General features: G+C 40.9%; 1 long non-coding RNA gene across 1 annotated transcript; it reads right to left on the bottom strand.

Moving 5' to 3' along the window:
• Window positions 1–449: 449 nt before the first annotated feature.
• On the bottom strand, window positions 450–18991 carry LOC102462775 (uncharacterized). Its single transcript, XR_016347041.1, has 3 exons — window positions 18353–18991; window positions 10386–10486; window positions 450–585 (listed from the first exon to the last, which is right to left on the bottom strand). It is a non-coding gene; the product is annotated as an uncharacterized LOC102462775 (long non-coding RNA).
• Window positions 18992–19016: the final 25 nt, after the last annotated feature.

Below are 19016 nucleotides of genomic sequence, written 5' to 3'. Positions count from 1 at the left end.
TTCTATTGTGTTATTATTGACAGTTCACGCATAACTATAGTACAGAAAAATCTTTGGGTTCCAACCTCCATTGGCAAAGGGAATGAGGGAATTAGGAAGTGAGTATTCTAGAAGTCCTTCAAAACATTATCTTTCTTGTTCCAGTGCTCTACTGACACAATTTTTGCAAATGCTATAGCTCTGAGCAACAACATACTAAGAGACAGACTTAAGCATGTGCTTAAATGCTTTCTGGAATTGTGGCCTATGCCTTTAATCTTTGTTAAAACATTACTAAAGAAAATTTACTGGTATTAGTGCAAAAGGGAGCCCCTACTGCAGGCAAGTGTATAGCAACTTCCAGGGTTTTTACTCTGCTTACATTTGTTTGTTAAACCAGTGAGAAGAATGCTAGGAGGTCCCAGAGCTGTACCTACCATAAGCATGGAATTTGTTGTATGACATTTTTAGGTTTTCATTCTAACTTTTTGTTTTGCATTTTACAAAGGCACATAGCATTTTACCTGTACTTTAACTTTCCCTGCTTTAAAATTGCAGCTAACTTTGTCAATGGAGCAGTAAAATTAGAAGATGGAGGAGCATCGCCTAGAACAAGAAAATCAAAAGCATTATGAGATAAAATCTAAAGTTAGAAGACAACATATTGACAGAAGACTGTGATTTAAAAATATATTCTATCACTGCAGATTCATAGGCTATTACTATTATTTTGTCTTGTTATGATTTAAATTGACACTGTCAGGTTAAAATTATATATTTTAAACACATTTCTTTATTAATACATAAGTTATTATGAAAACTGATCATCTTTAATCAAATTTATTTACAATTAATGTTTGCCTCTTTTGGTTTCACTTAGCTTGGACAATGAAAACAGAAAAATCATTTGCACTTTCTGGCTCTTAGTAGCACAATTCTGCAGTGTATTAGTGACAGATATTTCAGGAGAATATTTCAATCTAAACAATCTGTTTATTTGGAATTAGAAGATTTACCTGGCATGACTCAGGTTCTTAAATTTTGTTTTTCTCTATTTAAATCATTGTTCCAGGGTGGGGCTGGGGATGAGAGGTTCGGTATGCAGGCTATCTCAGAGAGACAAAACAACCCGAGCCCTTTCTCACCACAGCAGCTTGGGGCTGCAGCTCCCAGCAGACACAGAAAGCGCAGTGGTGCATGTCTCCCAGCTGGGGGACAGACACAGACAAACTCTCTGAAATATATACTAGATAGCTGTTCCTTTCTCCACTCCTGCCAGTTCAATAGGGTTATAGCTTTCTTGCTTCCCCCCGTGTGGTCATTCTGTGGTATAACTCCCTCCTGCCAGACCCCTCCTTTCTATTTTATGAGAAACAATAGAATCCCAAGCACATCTCATTATCCTGGCACAACCAAACTATGGATGAAAAATCCTGTTGAATTAGTTAGACAGTTAAACATATTGTTTAACTGCTTAACAGATTAAATGGGGAGTAAGCAGGGGGGATGGAGGGCTGCTCCAGCCCTCCCCACCTGCTGCTGGGCAGGAGTGCCCCCTCGAGCTGGAGTAGCACCTGTCTACGGTGGGCCCTGTGGAACCTGATAAGGGTGATGCTTACCAGTTAACCTTTCACATCCCTAAACCAAACCATGACCGTGTTTTATGTTATCATAAGAGGAACTTATTGTTTCTGCATACCAAATTTGGTGAGTCTAGCTCTTACTTTTTATAGGCGTTCTTAAACAAACCAACTCTCAGATGGACAGACATACACACATTTCTAAAATAAATAGTAATTTTTAAAAACAAATATTGGAAACATTTTCATTAAAATTATGCTTTATAAAACCAGTTTTACAAAACCTAAATTATGGGCCAAAAATATATGACCATATGTGTTTAACTTTAAACTTCTGCACAACTGACTTAAGAGATAGTATATCTGAAATACATACAAGCATGGCAAAAAAAGAGTAAATTACATCTATTTCCCTTTAAAGATTATATAAAACGTGATTATGTAACATGTTCATCAAGTTCTGACTTAGTATACCTAACTTCCTCTTAGGCGATTTTGATATTTTACATATATACTCAGAGTATCGAATGCATTCACCTTGCAGAATTGCCAACGTACATAGGGAGTTTGAAATAGATCGTAATGTCTTATCTGGAAATAAGTTGTCAATTATTAGTGTGAAAGATTAGTGTGAAATCTTGGTGCCATTGAAGTAAATGGCAAAACTGACACAGATATTACCCCCATGGCAAAATTTTGTGAGAATTATTCTGGTAATTTTTCTTTAAATTTTTGTTACCGACCTGGATGATAGTTACACATGGCTTTTTCATAAATACTATGAAGTTGAATTTAGTAAATGTAATTTCTGTAACTGTGGGGGTTTTTTAAAAGTAGCTAAGATTTTTAATTACCTGTGTTAAGGAGCCACTTGTTTTGGTTTCAGAATCAGGTTTAAGTTTTTGTATCTCCATGAAGCTATTAAGGTGCTCATTATTTAAATATTGATTTTTATATGATTTATATTTAAATCTGTAGACAATTTCAGAATGTTTCCTCAGAAATAATAAGATCTGATGCTGGTATAATTAAGTGGTCTAATAAATACTGCATTAAAGGCCTCTTATCCTCAACCAATGCATCCATTTTGCATGACTACTTGCCATCCTGTTAGTCAATTGGATCCAATTTCTCCAGCATACAAAATTTTGTTCAGAAAACAGCTGACATGCATTAGAGCTGATGTTTTATTATATGCCTTGGGTGCATGAAACACCAGATATACGCATTAAATTGCTTTGTCGAGTGTTCTGAAGTGGTTAAGATTTAGGAAGGTTTAAAGTTCTTAAGCCCTGGTCTACACTAGGACCTTATTCCAAAATAACCCCTTCCCCTCAAGTTAGAATTTATAAGCAGTGTGTTCACACTACTAAGCCTGTTATTTTGAAATAACGGGCTGCGGAATTCAAACTCTGTACTTCTCCTTTTCTTGAGGAATAATGCTAATTCCAAAATAGTAATTGCAAAATAATGTTAGTGTGGATGCTCCGGTGCTGCTAATTCAAACTTATTGGCCTCTGGGAGGCCTTCCGCAGCTCCCCAGTGTGCTTCCTGGGTCTCTAAGTCTGAGGTAATGTGTCCACATTAATGGAGCTTGTCTTGGACTAATTTCGATGCTTCCCTGTAGTGAGGACACACTAGTTTGAATTTGTTAAATCAGGAGTTCTTAAGTCAAATTTAGTAATTTTGAAATAGTGTCCTAGTGTAAACATGGCCTCAATGTTAATGCCACAAAATATAACATATACAACTTTATTGAAAGAATAATTATTTAATGTTTATCCATATGTAGGTTTTTTCTTTATTGCTATTTCTACCCTTCTCTCCCCCAATCCCCCCCGGACTGGCTGCCCAGCTTCTTTCCCTATCTTGTGTTCCTTGCAGTACTGTTTTTTTTTTGGGGGGGGGGGGGGGGGATTTAGTGAAGTGAAGCAGAATCTACACAGACTGCTGAGGGGGCCACTTTAAAAATTCAGCTGCATCTACCCAATTCTTCCCCCTAGAAACTGGTTATAGACTCATTTCATATAGAGCATGAGTTCACATCCAACAGAAAGAGTTTATGGCCACTGTTCCCCTAGTCTACAACTGATTATTATTTGACACTTAAACACACTATGTTGAAAGCACTTTAGAAGAATAAATTGTCATTACCCTCTGTAAGGTACATAAGTAGCAGTGTTCTCAGTGTATAAATTAAGAAAGTGACAGGTTAAGTGACTTGTCCTAGTACACAGTAGGGCTCATTGCCTCTCTGCTGAGAGTAGAAATCAGGATTCTGAATTCCTAGCGCAGTGAATGAATCATGCCTAACTCCTGACCAAACTTCTGTGAAAAGTGAGCGAGAATTCCATATCATATTACCAAGCCCTTGAATCATGCAATTTTTTAATCTTAGGTGTTGCCATATTGATCTAAGCACTTGTTTGACTATGATAAGGCTACTGATATTTTTGTAAGTTACCTACATAGTAATGACTGGTATTTAAGTCTTATGAACCTATTTTCTAATTTGCCCTAACTGTTCCCATGTGCAAATGCATTGTAGGGGTATCATGTGTAATTTATCATAAACCTGTACATTTCTACTGAGAATGTTTACCATGGAACTAAAATATATATTTTTTTAACAATTTTAATAAACGTATTTGTATAATCATGAATGCCTCATTTAATAAAAGTATCTTATGAGCAGTTTTGGCGTGACCTGCTTAGCCTTTACCATACTGCTCACAAGACAACACTTTCTTTGATAAGTACCCACAACTGTAAGTATGCCATACATTTAGGTTTTGGGCCACTTTCCAGCTGAGACAGCCAAAGACTAGTTATTATATAGGTAAAATCTTTCATCCTGAGAAGGGGATTACACTAAGGACACTGAATATAGAATAAGTTATATTGCTTTCACATTATTGATACATTTTATTGAATAAAAACATTTTTCCTTTCCCCCCCATTCATTTCAAAAGCATTCAGACCAAGTTTTTTTTTAAAAGCCTAAAATTAGGTCACATCTATAGCTATGCACCTAAAAAGTACACTTTTAAAAGCATGGAACATCTAGCTGTTACCATAATTTAGTAACCAGATTCCCATTATGGGCACCACAGAACACTCAACAGTCTTCAAAATCTAGACACATATTTAGGAGGCTAAGTCATAATTTTAGGGTGCTGTTCTTTAAATCTTTTCCCCTTCAGTATTACGGAAAAGTACATTTCTAGCACAATGCTTATGAATTCACTGAACAAAATGTATTTGGATGCTATTCTTGTTGCATGTCATATATAATGGACACTCTAAGGCATCTGTTTCTGAAGTCAAATAATTTAAGTGAAACATTTAAAGTGTCCTTGGCGCATAAATATTGTATGTATAGAGACTGTGTTCATGCACACATACCAGATCTGTAAAATAAGGATAGGAATCAGAGTCTTGTAGCCTGAGAGGAAAACCTCACAATTTTTTTTTAAAGGTAAAAATATTTGGTTTAAATCTTTTTTCATTCCATGCCATTTTTGGTTGCTCACCCTGGAATATCAAAATGCATAGCATGGACTAAGCCTGTGCCTTAATATTAGGACTTTTTAGTAAACTTTAAACAACTTGAAGAAAAAACCCCCCACAAACCTTTGCTTAAGGCAGTATGTATTGGTAACTTTGCAATGTAATTCCGTATATATTTCAGTGACTGTTGCACTGTTTGAAAAGTCAAATAATAGAAGATGGAAGGTTGGGGGTGGGAAGTATGTGGCTTATTCCTTCCCAAAGCAAGTATGAGTTGCATTAGGGAGCAAACTTAGAGCTGGCTGTTCTGAGGTAAGGACTTTTGTGTGATGACGGGAAGTGGCAATGATTCATGTTATTGTTCAATTCCTTGTAGGCTAATATGTAGAATGACTATTTATTTTTTTAGTTTTTGTTGCTGTTTGTTTTTTGGAGTGGTGGTTTGTTGCTTTTTCTACCTGATTTGAGGGTGGTTGACTATAACATGTGAGGGAAAGATAATGGGTTAGGCGAGTGAAAGCTATCTATGATACTAATAAATAACTGTACTAATATTCCCATTTGATTGTGAGTAGAAAACTCCCAGCCCACCTAATATTCATTTTTATTTGATTTGAAAGAGTAAATTTTAAGACTTCAAAAGTAAGTACCCCAGTCCTGAATTAATTTTACACTGCCAAATAAAATTTGACACACATTGCTTTGTTCATTGGTTGAAAGAAACTTTGTGACACTGTCAGGACTCATGTACTTGTATTAAGCACAATATTTAGAAGGAAGTTAGGAGGGGTTAGCAAATAAAAATTCCCAAGTGCTTGACAACTGATTTTTTTTTAAAGTTTTGTACATTTGGAAATGTTCTTCAACAACCTCTTCTACCACCTTTGAAATATCAACCATTTTCTAACAAAATATTAATCTAATCCATACAGCTGAAACTATAACAAGACTGTAATTTATCAAAGGACATGCTTAACTCCCACTGACTTAAATGAGACTTGAGTACATGCCAACATGCTCTGCTATACTGGGGCCTAATTCAGGTATATGGTATTCAGGATTATGCTTGGGAGTGCATATGCCGCTTCATCTTTAAAGAGTATCAAGGTGTCAAGGTTTAGAATTCTCAGAATGTCAAAATGTCTTAAGCCATGACTACGCTTACCTGCGGATCGACACTCCAGAGGTCGATCTTCTGGTATTTGATTTAGTGTGTCTAGTAAAAACTCACTAAATTGAACACTGAGGGTGGCACTCATATTCTTCGTGAGGAGTAAGGGAAGTCAACGGGAGCTTGTCTCTTGTTGCCCTCCCACTAAGAGGATTGTGTCAAAGTTTGAATTAAGCTATGTTGACTCCAACTACACAATTAACGTAGCTGGAGTTGCATATCTTAATTCAAACTTATCCCCTAGTGTAGATCTGGCTCAAGGAATATTTATAACTTGTGCCCAGTGACTCAAAGGTCTTTGGGACAAATCTACACCGGTGGAAAAAATCGATGTAAAATATGCAATTCCAGCTACAATTGCGTAGCTGGAGTCAACATATATCTATTTTCTGGGGTGGACCCGTATCAGGAGGTCCACGGAAGAAATGCTCCTGTCAACTTGCCTTGCTCTTTGCGACTGTGAGGAGTACTGCAGTTGATGGAGGCACTGTCAACGTTTAATTTCGTAGGTCTTTACTCGACCCGCTAAATCGAACACAGGAAAATTGACTGCTGCAGTGTCTATCTCTGTGGCTGTAAAGACAAGTCCTTAGACCCCAAATTCACTTTGGAATCAAGGCCCATTGATTTTAGTGGGTGTTAAATGTCTAAATGGCTTTAAAAATCTGGGTCTTGGGCATTTCTGAAAATATTACCCAAAGTGTTCAAGATCCTCTTCTAACAAGTATTTTATAATCTATAGAGATATACCATCTTATAGAACTGGAAGGGACCTTGAGAGGTCATTGAGTCCAGTCCCCTGCCCTCATAGCAGGACCAAGTACCATCCCTAACAGATTTGCCCCAGATCTCTAAATGGCCCCCTCAAGGATTGAGCTCACAACCCTGGGTTTAGCAGGCCAATGCTCAATCCACTTAGCTATCCCTCGTCCCCACAGTATCATAAATAATGAATGTCCTTATTTTTACCAGTTTCCTATATCTTCATTAAACTAGCTTGATATTTTTCATTTTAATAGTATCATGGACTTCAAATACATTAAGGGTCAAGTTCTGCCTTTATGCTTGCTTGAAACCCCATTGACTTAGCCGAGGTTGCATGAGATGTTAGCACAAAATCTGAGGCAAAACTTTCTAGTCCTGTGACAACTCCATGAGTAGTCCTACTCATTTGTGTAAGCATTTTACTAAATCATCATAAATAATATTTTAGAACCATTTCACTCAGTTTTCTGTTGTGTCCTGTCTAGTTACAGATTTCATTTGTACTTCAGGAGTTCTTCAAAGGTAAGGTTTATTTGGGGGAGGGGAGCATGTACATTAAAGTCACCTGGTAACAGCTCTTATCCATTTCAAATAGAAAAATCTAAGTGTGCAAAGAACCTATTGTGAAACCAAACTTGGATCCTCTTATTTTAACCTTCAGAACATGAAAGGGTTATGCTTCATCTGCAATATGTTGCTTTAAGGTTACAATGACATTAGTAGTAAATATAACATAATTTAAGTGACAAATGTGTATTTTAAGTTTTAAAATTTTCTGATGCTGTTCCTGCAGCAGTACTTCAACCAGGGCCTGATCAAACTATTAAATTCAATACTCCCAATGGGAGTTGGACCAGGCCTTAATGGTACTTTTTTTTTTTAAAGTTGCTTCACTCTAGCTCCAAGATTTGAGAAAAATTTCTAGATGCCCAATATTGTCAAATAATGAAGCCCTGGTATTGCATATGTTATAAATCATTTAATTGGGTTTCCTATTAAATTTGGCAGAGGTGGCAATTAATTGTGACTTTTATAAATGTATCATCTACACTTGCTTATCTCCCAACATTATCTATTTGAATGTCTGCTATATCTCCTTAAGTTGGAGGTATATTGCTTCTTGGAATACACTGATGCCTTCTTTATTCTGTCTGAATGTTGGATGCTTCCCCATCCTCCAAAATGTAAAATATGCTAGTGCTGAGAATTGTTGGCTAAAAGGACCTCAATACTGTAAATCATAAAGTTATAAAATTAACCCTCTCTTTGTTATTAGTTTTAAGCCTCAGAAGTTGAAACTAAACCTATGGGTTTAACAATGATGAACAAGAGAGTAATGTTTACAAACTGTAATAGTGTCTTAGCATTTTTTACAATTACAGTTATCCAGTAAAATGTATATGTAGAATTGACTCTACATTTAAACCAGCAATGTAATACATATTATACTGCTCATGAACTATGATGAACGTGGAATCATCTGATTGCAACAAATATGAAAGCTTGTTTTAAATTGACATTAAACTGTACCTTCCATTTAACTGATTTGTCTTTTCTCTTTCAATTAATCCATTTGAGTGCTGAAATGCATTGTTTTTTCTCATGCATTAAGAAAAATAAATCTGTTTAAACACTTTATCCACAGTCTATAGGCTAAGATTGTGCTATAATGAACAAAATTCTTGTTGAAAACACCATCAGTTATTTTACTTTTGAGCCTGGTAAAGTATATGTAATTTGGTTGTTTTGTTTGTTGTTTTTGTTTGATTTCAGTTGGTAAAACATAGCACAAAAGCTATGTTTTCTTATGTATGTATACTTGTGATCATTCGTTTGGTAAAATGTCTAAAAGGAGACCTTGATCCATAGAAAGTTTTGCTGGTGTTCTGTAACTGTTTCTGATATGTATTGATGATTTTTTTTAATTCTGTAATTATAATTATTTTGTGCTGACATTAAATCACTTTTTATTACTACACTAAATCAATTGACTTTTATAATTTGGTCAATTACAGTGTCAAGCCATCTGAAAAGCATTAATAGTGTCTATGGAGAAAGTAGTATAAAAAGTGTGCACATAATTTTGCAAAGTGTTTGCTGCCATAAGGTACCTCTTTCTCCTGTCTCCATGGTGCATATAATGATCCTTCCAGACTGGGCCAGACAGCGGTTGTGAGGACTTTTCATTATATTTTTCCCTCCCCCATACTTCACCCCCCTCCGCCAGAAGTGCAGCTACACAAATGCTAAGCCCTTATGTATACACACAACAACGTAAAGTAGGTGTTGCAATTTTTAGTTGTGCTGCAGCATGTCTACATTTAGACTTTGTTTACATTTAAAAGATGTATCTGCATAGTTTATTAGTAGACCCCAGCACAGATAGCAAAATATGTATTGCATCCACAAAAATTAATATCCCCATCTGCAGATACCAGCCTATATCTGCAAATTTGCAGGGCTCTAGATATAAAATTTGTATCTGCATCGGAATTTGCAAAAATGAGCCACGGATATCCACATCCTCAAATGCAGATACCCGCAGATACAAAGTGCAGAGCTGAAGATTTGCAAGGTTTTCTAGGCATCAGTAAGACATGTAGGGAAAAACCACACCTCCTGTCTTTATATACCTGTATCAACAAACATTTCCATTGTAAATGCAGGAATGTTAATGTAAAGAGTGCTACATCTGGATAGATAATGTTTGGGGATATGGTGTTCCTAAATCTAGAGAGAAACTTCCATCAGGATAGGCTGCATCTAAATCAGTGGTGGGCAACCTGCAGCCCAAAGGCCATGTGGTCCATTGGAGTTTTTCGTGTGGCCCACCAGACATTCTGTTTACTGTTGCTCACACACAGGGTTGCTCGATACCACTGGTTTCTGTCTGTGTTGGTTTTTGCCTACTAGTGTTACTACAGTGACATGTACACAAAGCAAGGGGATGCGAAGTGAGATGTGTGCTGATTGCACACAACATTGATTATGAAAGTCATAGCTCCCTCTACATCCAATCAAAGCACTGCTACCTTTCAGTCGGCACACCCTGAAAATTGTAGGTACACAAGCACAGTTAGCAAACTATCTTATCTCAGGAGAGCATCGTGATTAGAACGGGGTTGCGATCCGATGAGCTGAAAGAGGGTCACTCCTGTGGCCCACTCACTAGCCTAGGTTGCTCATTGTTGATCTAAACTATGGTTGCATGACAACTATAGGCTTTCTAAGAATTCTAACTCAAATATAATGGTGCCATTTTTCCATTCATTCTATGCAAGTAATATAATACTGTACTGTATACTACATACACAGTGCTTTGCAAACATGAACATAGTGTAGTACGTAGATGGTGAGACTTTTCCACAAAAAGGACTTACCCATTGACTTTCAATTGTAATCGTGCTCTTTTGAAAATCCCATCCTCAAAGTAGTGTAGTATATTTATAAATGTGGTTCTTTTTGGCTCATGCAGCACCAACTACAGAATTTGCAGACAGAACATAGTCAAATGTTATCAACAATTCATGAGCCAAAATATAATCTACTTCACACCAAATAAATTGTCACTTTTTTCATAGTGTTTTTCACAACAAAACTGCACTTTGAAGAAATGACTAATTTAGAAAGTTATGTTTGATCCCAGATCAATTAAATCTCATATTTTAAAAATAAGAGGGAAGGGCAGATGCAGATTTATAATGACCTGTGGAGTTGAAAAGTTTTTTTAGATTCCTATTTGATGTGTCTTTGAGCTGAATCAAAGACTTTCCTAGGAGAGCCCTTTCTCAATCACTGGAAAATTAAATCTAATATATAAAGGAGAATGTGTGTATGTTTGTGCTCTAATAACTTGGACACTATAAGACAGGGGTGTCCAAACTTTTTTCAAAGAGGGCCAGATTTGATGAAGTGAACATGCGTGAGGGCCGACCATTTTGCCTGACATTCTTTGAACCATTAAAATTAAATGCAAATTAACTATTTTATGCAAAGTTTATTGCAAACGGCATACTTTTCATTTCGTCACATGGATGACAAATCTAAACAGGTGTTAAATCACTCTGCCTTTCATATCTGAAGGCCAGATGAAAAAAAAATCCAGGAAGCTGAAATATATGTCAGGAACATTGTAAAGTACATTACATATTATTGGTAATAAAGGTTGTCTGTCAACTTTTAAGTTCAAAAAATATGAACAGGAACATAACACCAAGTATACATGTTGTGTCCAAATATATTTATAACTGATTTAGACCAACTGACATTAACTGAGATTTTACAGTGTATTCATCTGAATACATATGGATTCGTTGGGGGCCATAAAAAATAGATATTGCCAAATTACCTGTGGGGCCGTATTAAACCGGAACACGGGCCGCAATTGGCCTGCGGGCCGGACTTTGGACATGCCTGCTATAAGACCTACCACAACCAAAATTTCCATGGGATAACCTTTCCTCTGGGAGAAGGTTTTAAGGTACAAGTGGGAGGGAAAAGATGAGAGACCAACGCCGCTGCACGGAGCTTGGCAGTATGGGGAGAAGCGGCTTCCCCGCCATTGCTGGAAGAATATGGAGGCCCCTCTTCAATACTGCAATTGGCTCGGGGCCTGGCGGCCAACCAATGGGTGGGTGGGTTGCTGCTGGGACTCGCTCTAGGCAGAGGGGGCAGGGCTGGTGTTACCGCTCAGCTGCCACTTTGAAAAAATGTCTAGAAGGAGGTGCACTGGGGACCCGGAAGTGCGGGGAGGGGGGGGAGGAGAGAATGAATGGGGGCAAGTGGGGGATACGGCAGGATTGGGGGACTGGATTGTTGGGGGGCGGGCTGGTCCGGGGAGGCTGGACCATTGGGAGTGAGTGGGGGGAGGGCAGGATGGGGGGGGCTGGACCGTTGGGAGGCACATGGGGGTAGGGCAGGAGTGAGGGGCTGGATCAGTGGGGGGCTGGCTGATCTGGGGGGGCTGGACGGTTGGGAGTGGGGGAGGGCAGGATTGGGGTGGGCGTGGGGCTGGACCATTGTGGGTGAGTGGAGGGAAGGCAGGATTGTAGGGGGATGAAGGAAGTGGGGCTGGACAATCCTGCAGGGAGTGAGTGACAAATGAAGCCCATGGCGGGGGGGGGGGGGGTCTCCTTTGAGAGGCACTGGCCCAAGGGGCAGCACTGGATGATGCTGGGTGGGTGAGAAATTAATCCAAAGTGGGGAGGGGGGGGAGGTATCTCAAATATGGGAACAGGTTCTAGGTTTGATACTGGATGATCCTGGAGAGGCAGCTGGTCAAGGGGGTGGTGCTGGAGGAAGGACTATAGAGGTGCCAGCAGACTCAGGTAGTTGACTCATAGTTTCCTCAAAAAAGATGGGAGAAGAGTTTGAGGTGCCACCTTGAAATCTCTCAGATTCAGTAGGGCCAGCCCCATTGATTGAGGCATCCCTATACTCAGCTCTTGGATGAGAATTTGCAGACCCAGCATGCCTATCCCCTACTTCCCTACCAAAAAACATTAGCTTTTACAAGGATAATTAGCAAAAATACCATCTGATAGGAAGCAAAACATTGCACTATTGAAGAGGGGCCTCCATATGCTTCCAGCAATGGTGGGGAAACAAGCCATGGTGATTTGGGGCCTCTCCCTTCCACTGTGCTTTTAATGGCTCCAAGACTCATGACATGGGAAGAAAACAGAGACACAGTTTCTATTGTGACTTCTGTATCTAAGTTTGCCAAGTCAAATAGCTCTGATTCTCAACATTGCAATGCCTCTTTTTTGAGTCAGAGATTTTGCTTTATGCAGCAGTAGGAAAGCATGGGAGTCTGCCATAATGGCCAGATGTCAGGCACTGGCAACTGTGGTGTGGCTGGTGGCTGTCAGGACCAACTTCTGTTTTTCTAAATTTTGTTCCTCCAGTTTCCTGGGCAACACGGGGTAAGTCCAGCTAGTACTAAAATATCTAAAGTTAAGTATACAGTAGTAGTATTTATAACTACAGCTGCTCAGTAACATTTGGCACAATTTTGAACAAAATGTCACACCTCTAGAAGCATACAGTATTATCCCTTGTAAAGTCTGTGTATCTGGATAGTCCTTGGCTGACATACTTAAGCCAGACTTGATTCTGTGAAGGATAACTTCATCTCAATAAGCACTACTCTAATAGGCAAGCATTTATGTCTTTTGGAAGGGCCTCAACAGTGATCAGGCTACTGCATCCTATAAATCATAATTACTTATTTATGGATTCTGATATAAAGGAATCAACTTCTAGCTAAACACTGGATACTTATTTGGTTTACCAGTGTACATACTTTTACTGAGTCATGTGCTCTAGTAAAACATACTACTTGTTCCTTTGTCATACAAGGAGACTTTAATAGATTCTCAAAGTAAGAATGTATTTTTTTCTTAATGGAGAGATGGTGGAGTTGAGACTGTCACTGTCTCTTTTGCAAATTTGAGAACGTGGTGTGTTGGAGATGGCCAAATCATTATTCGTACATTTTATTATTAGGTTTTTAAAAATCCAATTCAAACACACGTTCTAATATGTAGATTTGACACTTTCTAGAAGGTTTAGATTACATTTACCCATAAGTTTAGTACAGGTTGAACCTTACTGGTCGCGGATGAAGATTTTTCTGGAGCAGGGGAGGTCATTTCAAGCCCCCTGCCATCCCACTGGGCTTCCTGGCTTCTCCTGCAGCACAGCTGAGCCACATGCCAGCTCCCCTCCCTCACAGCCCACCTAATCTATGCGCCAGCTCCTGCAGCCTAGCTGAGCCACAAGCTGGCTCCCTGCCACTGCCCTGCACCGCAGATGAGCTGTACACTGGCTCTTGCTCCTCCCCACAGCAGCCCAACTGAGTCCCACACTGGCTTTCAGCCCCCGCTCACAGCCCAACTGAGCAATGTGCTAGCTCCCTAGCCCCCACCACCCTGCAGCATGCCAGTGGGTAGGGTGCAGAAGCATGTGGGAGTAGGGTGTCTAGCCAGGTGGAGGGAGCAGGAGTAAGGGAGTGTGTAGTGTGTGGCCACGAGAAAGTGTGCAGGAACAAGGGAGGGAGTGCTGGGTCTTGGGAGGGAAGTGAGGGGTTTGGAGTGGGGGGAACCTTACCTGGCTTCATGCCTCCTTGTAGCAATGGCTGCAGCCTCGCTGTCCCAGCCACCCCGGAGGGAGGCCCTGCTGCTGGGGTCCATGTGGTCTGGGCCTGGCCCCAAAGGCCCTACTTCCACTGTTGACACAGTCTGGGGCTGCCCCATAGGCCCCACTGCTGCAGCCCATGTGGTCCAGGGCTGGCCCCAGAGGCGCTGCTGCTGTTGCCACGTGATTCCGGATTGGCCCCAGACTGCGAAGCTGTGTCAGCAGCACCTCCACAGCTGGCCCCAGACCACGTGGCTGCAGCAGCGGCACATGCAGGGTTGGTCCTGGACTGGTCTAGGTGCCACTGAGGAGCCTAAGCCCCAGAGCTGCCTCTAACCTGCTGTAGGGAGAAGGGGGCACTCTCCAGTGGCAGTGTGGGGGAGAAAGAGTGGGGCTGAAAATCAGCTTGAATGTCATTAGTGGCACACATGCCGTAGGTTACTGACCCATTATAATACATGGGTAAGGCATGATTTCCCTTTACAAAAGCTATATTGACTCTTTCCAAACATACTGTGTAATCTATCTATTTGATAATTCTGCTTCTTACTGTAGTTTCAATCAATTGGCATGGTCTGAATGTCTGGTTTACTGCCTGCAATTGACAGGTTCACCTCTGCTGCCTTTAAAAAATTCTCAAATTAGCTACACTCGTTTTCTGCTAGAGATTGATATAAACAGGTTACATATCAGTTAATAGTTTAGCAATTTTATGTAAGTTCCTTCAAAATTCTTGTGTGAATATCATTTGAACCTGATGACTCAATGTGTATGTTTGTTCCTAAAACCACTTCTATTGACACCTCAATCCACTACAGTTCTTCTACTATCTGTACTGTACTTAAGGCCTTACCAAATTAATTGCCATGAAAAATGTATGTCAGACCTTGTAATTTGGTCTCCTGCAATGAAGACCAAAATTCTTTTGCATGCTTTTACTCTCTACAGGCAGTCCCCGGGTTACATGGATCCGACTTACATCGGATCCCTACTTACAAACGGGGTGAGGCAACCCCGCACTAGCTGCTTCCCCCCAGCAGACCAGGGAGACGCGAAGCTAGCACCCCCCCCAGCAGACCAGGGAGATGCGGAGCGGCTTTTCTCAGCAGACACCTCAGCTTGAGAATAAAGGACTGAGGGAAGTGAGGTGTGGGAGAATAAAACTGAGCTCTGGAGAAATGTTTGGCTAGAGTTTCCCCTACAATATGTACCAGTTTCGACTTACATACAAATTCAACTTAAGAACAAACCTACAGTCCCTATCTTGTACGTAACCCGGGGACTGCCTGTACTATAAAGATGTCACCAGGGCAATCACTGTTTCTCTAATTGGGAATTCATGGCCTAAAAGGGAGTCGCAGAGGAATGGATAGTTTAGGGAGATGCAGAATTGCCACCCCCTTCTTTTGCACTGCCTTCGTAACTGGGCACACAGAGTGCAGCAACTGTGAGCCAGGCACTCAGACCTGAAAGCATCACCCCACCAGCTGCGGTGCAGAAGTAAGGGTAATAATCTTCTGCTACGACGTCCTTATTCCTGAACTGCCACTGGTGGCGGTTCTGCCTTTTCAGAGCTGAACTCCTGGCTAGCAGCCGCCATGTTGTAGTTGCCGACATCTGAAGGCAGCAGCATTGCCAACAGCAGTGCAGAAGTAAGGGTATCAGTACCACAACCCCTATACAATAACTTTGTGACCTCCCCACAACTCCTTTATGAGCCAAGACCTCTACAATTACACCACCATGCCATTTCAGATTTAAATAGCTGAAATAATGACACTTGTGATTTTTAAAATCTAGGACTATAAATTTGCTAGGGCCCTAATTATATTATCAATGGCCTCCATCAGTGTCCTGGTTGTGCTACATGTTGTGGAAGCTGGGCCATGATTTAACAAGTTAAGTAGAAAAGACACGCAAAGAAAATATCAAAATGTACACATTGTTCTGCTGGCTTACATTATTTTGCTTTCCTCCAAAACTATCCTTACCTATTCTTCTCTCTCCACTACTCCCAATCCATGTGAATTAAGTACCATGCTCCACTGTTCCCTTTTTTCAGGTCTTCTTACTCTGACTCCTGTAACCCTCATTATACGAAGAGAAAGGGAAGTCGGAGGAAGAGTGTTCTATTTTGAAATAAGTGCTGGGAAGATGCTCCCAATTTTGAAATAAGCTACACAATTGAGGTAGCTCAATTTGTGTAGCTTATTTTGAGTTAAGCCCTGATGTGTAGATGCACGCTTAGGCTACGTCTACACTGGCCAGTCTTGCACAAGAATATATGCAAACGAAGCACAGTGAAGAATATCGCCATGCCTCATTAGCATACTTAATGAGCTGCCATTTTTGCACAAGGGGCTTTTGCGCAAGGAACACTGAAAAAAAGAGGCAGAATGGCTCTTGTGCAAGAGGGGGCTTTTGTGCAAGGAGCAGTGTAGATTGCTCTTTCTTGCGCAAAAGCCCCTTGCGTAAAATGATGGCTCATTTAGTATGCCAATGAGGCATGGCAATATTCGTCACCGCGCCTCATTTACATATGGTCTTGCGCAAGACTGGCCAGTGTAGACGTAGCCTTAGAGAATAACATAGATATAGATTTATCTATGATATTTGCCCATGAAAGCTCACATTTGTTTAATTTTTAATTTAATTATTCTGTAAGGGGATGTCCGCACTACAAAATTATTTTGAAATAACTCCCAAAATATGTATTTCAGAATAAGCTTATTCCCCAAGAAAAGCTGGAGTTATTTAAAAATAACCAGCCCCTTATTTCAAAATAACTGGCTTGGTAGTGTGGATACTCTGCTTATTTCAAAATAAATCCCTAGTGTAGATCCAGGCCAAGTGCTACAGGACTACTATTTTTTTTTATTAAAGTTACAGACTAACATGGCTACCCTTCTGAGACATCATATACTAATAAGCTTTAACTTGAAGAACTACCCTGCACAATGTAGAAGGCCTATCTTCAAGTCCATGATACATATGCCTAGTTAATTTAAATTAATAGATAAATGTAAGTTTGGAAATAGAAAGATGTAGCACTTAACTTACATTATTTGGGGAAAATAGCATACATTGTTCCTCTGTTAATAAATTTGTGATTTCTGAACAACATTCAATGAAAAGTTGGAGTTTCCTTTCACCTATATGTAAGGACAGTCCTTAATTAGATAATTTATCCCTACGTGTTAACTTTTCCAGTAGTCTCTGACATTCTTTCACAAATAATGATGCACAAATGCCCTGCTGTAATCTCACTCAAGATACTGTACCGCTAAGGGACAAACAACAGGGTACATCACCTGCACCTGCCATGAGATCAATTTGTCCATGTCACTATTTGCATAAACTTAAAAAACAACAAATAGTCTGGTAGCACTTTACCGACTAACAAAACATAGATGGTATCATGAGTTGTGTCCATGAAAGCTCATGATATCATCTACATTTTGTTAGATTTGAAAGTGTTACCATACTATTGGTTGATTTTTAAGTTTATCCTATACAGACTAACTAGGCTACCTCCTGAAACTATTTGCATAGTGTGTGAGAGGCGGAAACTCCCCCCCCAACACAAGCATTTACTTGAATCATAAGTAACCAAGAAATGGCATATCTGATTTCCTCAACAAAAGCATTTTGGCTTTGTCTAGTGCTGGAAAGATGCTTTTGCGAAAAACTTGCCAGCTGTCTACACTGGCTGCTTAAATTTCCGCAAAAGCACTGACGATCTCATGTAAGATTGTCAGTGCTTTTGCGGAAATACTATGCTGCTCCCGTTCAGGCAAAAGTCTTTTTCCAAAAAACTTTTGCGCAAAAGGGCCAGTGTAGACAGCAGAGATTTGTTTTCTGCAAAAAAAGCCCCGATCGTGAAAGTGGCAATCGGGGCTTTTTTGCGGAAAAGCGCGTCTACATTGGCCATGGACGCTTTTCCGCAAAAAGTGCTTTTCAGAAAAGTGTCCTGCCAATCTAGACGCGCTTTTCCAAAAATGCTTTTAACGGAAAACTTTTCTGATAAAAGCATTTCTGGAAAATCATGCCAGTGTAGACGTAGCCTTTATGTGGAACTCAAGTCACATTTCCACTCTAGAAGAGCAACATGGTGGCTGCTGCTTTTCTCTGCTATGGATCTGCCAACAGTCTTTGCTGTTACCCTCCGTGCAGCAAGGGGCAGCCCTTGGTAACCCACTACACTTCTGACCTGCTCCAAATGATGTAGCCAACAGTACTGCGATAATTCCAGGAACGAGGCCAAAGCCTTCTTCCCGCAGCGCTGGGAGGGACTCGGCGTTTTTCAATAGGAAGGCTTGGATGAGTGTTTGAAACGACCCTTTGAGCTCTGCATGAATGGCGGGTGAGCCCCCTCCCTCTCCACCTCAGTTCCTGGCCCCGCGGGGGGCACTGGCTTCCTTCACCGCCAATCCCCTATGCACCTACTCACTGGGCTCCTGACCAATGGCGCGGGCAGGGCCGGGCCGGGGCCGTAGCGGGCAGTGGAGGCCTTTGGGCCCTCCCCCCACCTGAGCCTAGTCCTAGTAACACAAGTACCGACGTGACCCTCAAGAGACCGACCGAAAGTGGCCGCTTGCCCAAGGCGGCCGGTGCTGCGCAGCCCCTCCCCCACGTCGGGCGGGGGGAGGCAGGCAGAGCGACCCCCGCTCCGCTGCTCAGCCTGGGAGCCAGCACGCAGCCTCAGCTCGAGTTAAGGGGGATTATATGGTCCCGCTGAAGCGAAATGGGAACCCGGCTCGCGCAAGGCTCCTCCACTCGCGGCCTTCTCAGGAACTCGGAAGGTAGACGCCGGAAATAGAAAAAAAAAAAAAATCTCCCCTTCGGAGCCACGGGGTTGGCGGGCGGCCGCGGAG

Source organism: Pelodiscus sinensis, chromosome 17, assembly GCF_052426305.1.
Source record: "Pelodiscus sinensis isolate ZL-2025 chromosome 17, ASM5242630v1, whole genome shotgun sequence".
Lineage (NCBI taxonomy): Eukaryota > Metazoa > Chordata > Testudines > Trionychidae > Pelodiscus > Pelodiscus sinensis.
Note: the sequence above shows the minus strand (reverse complement) of the source record. Positions and strands in the feature narration are given on the sequence as shown.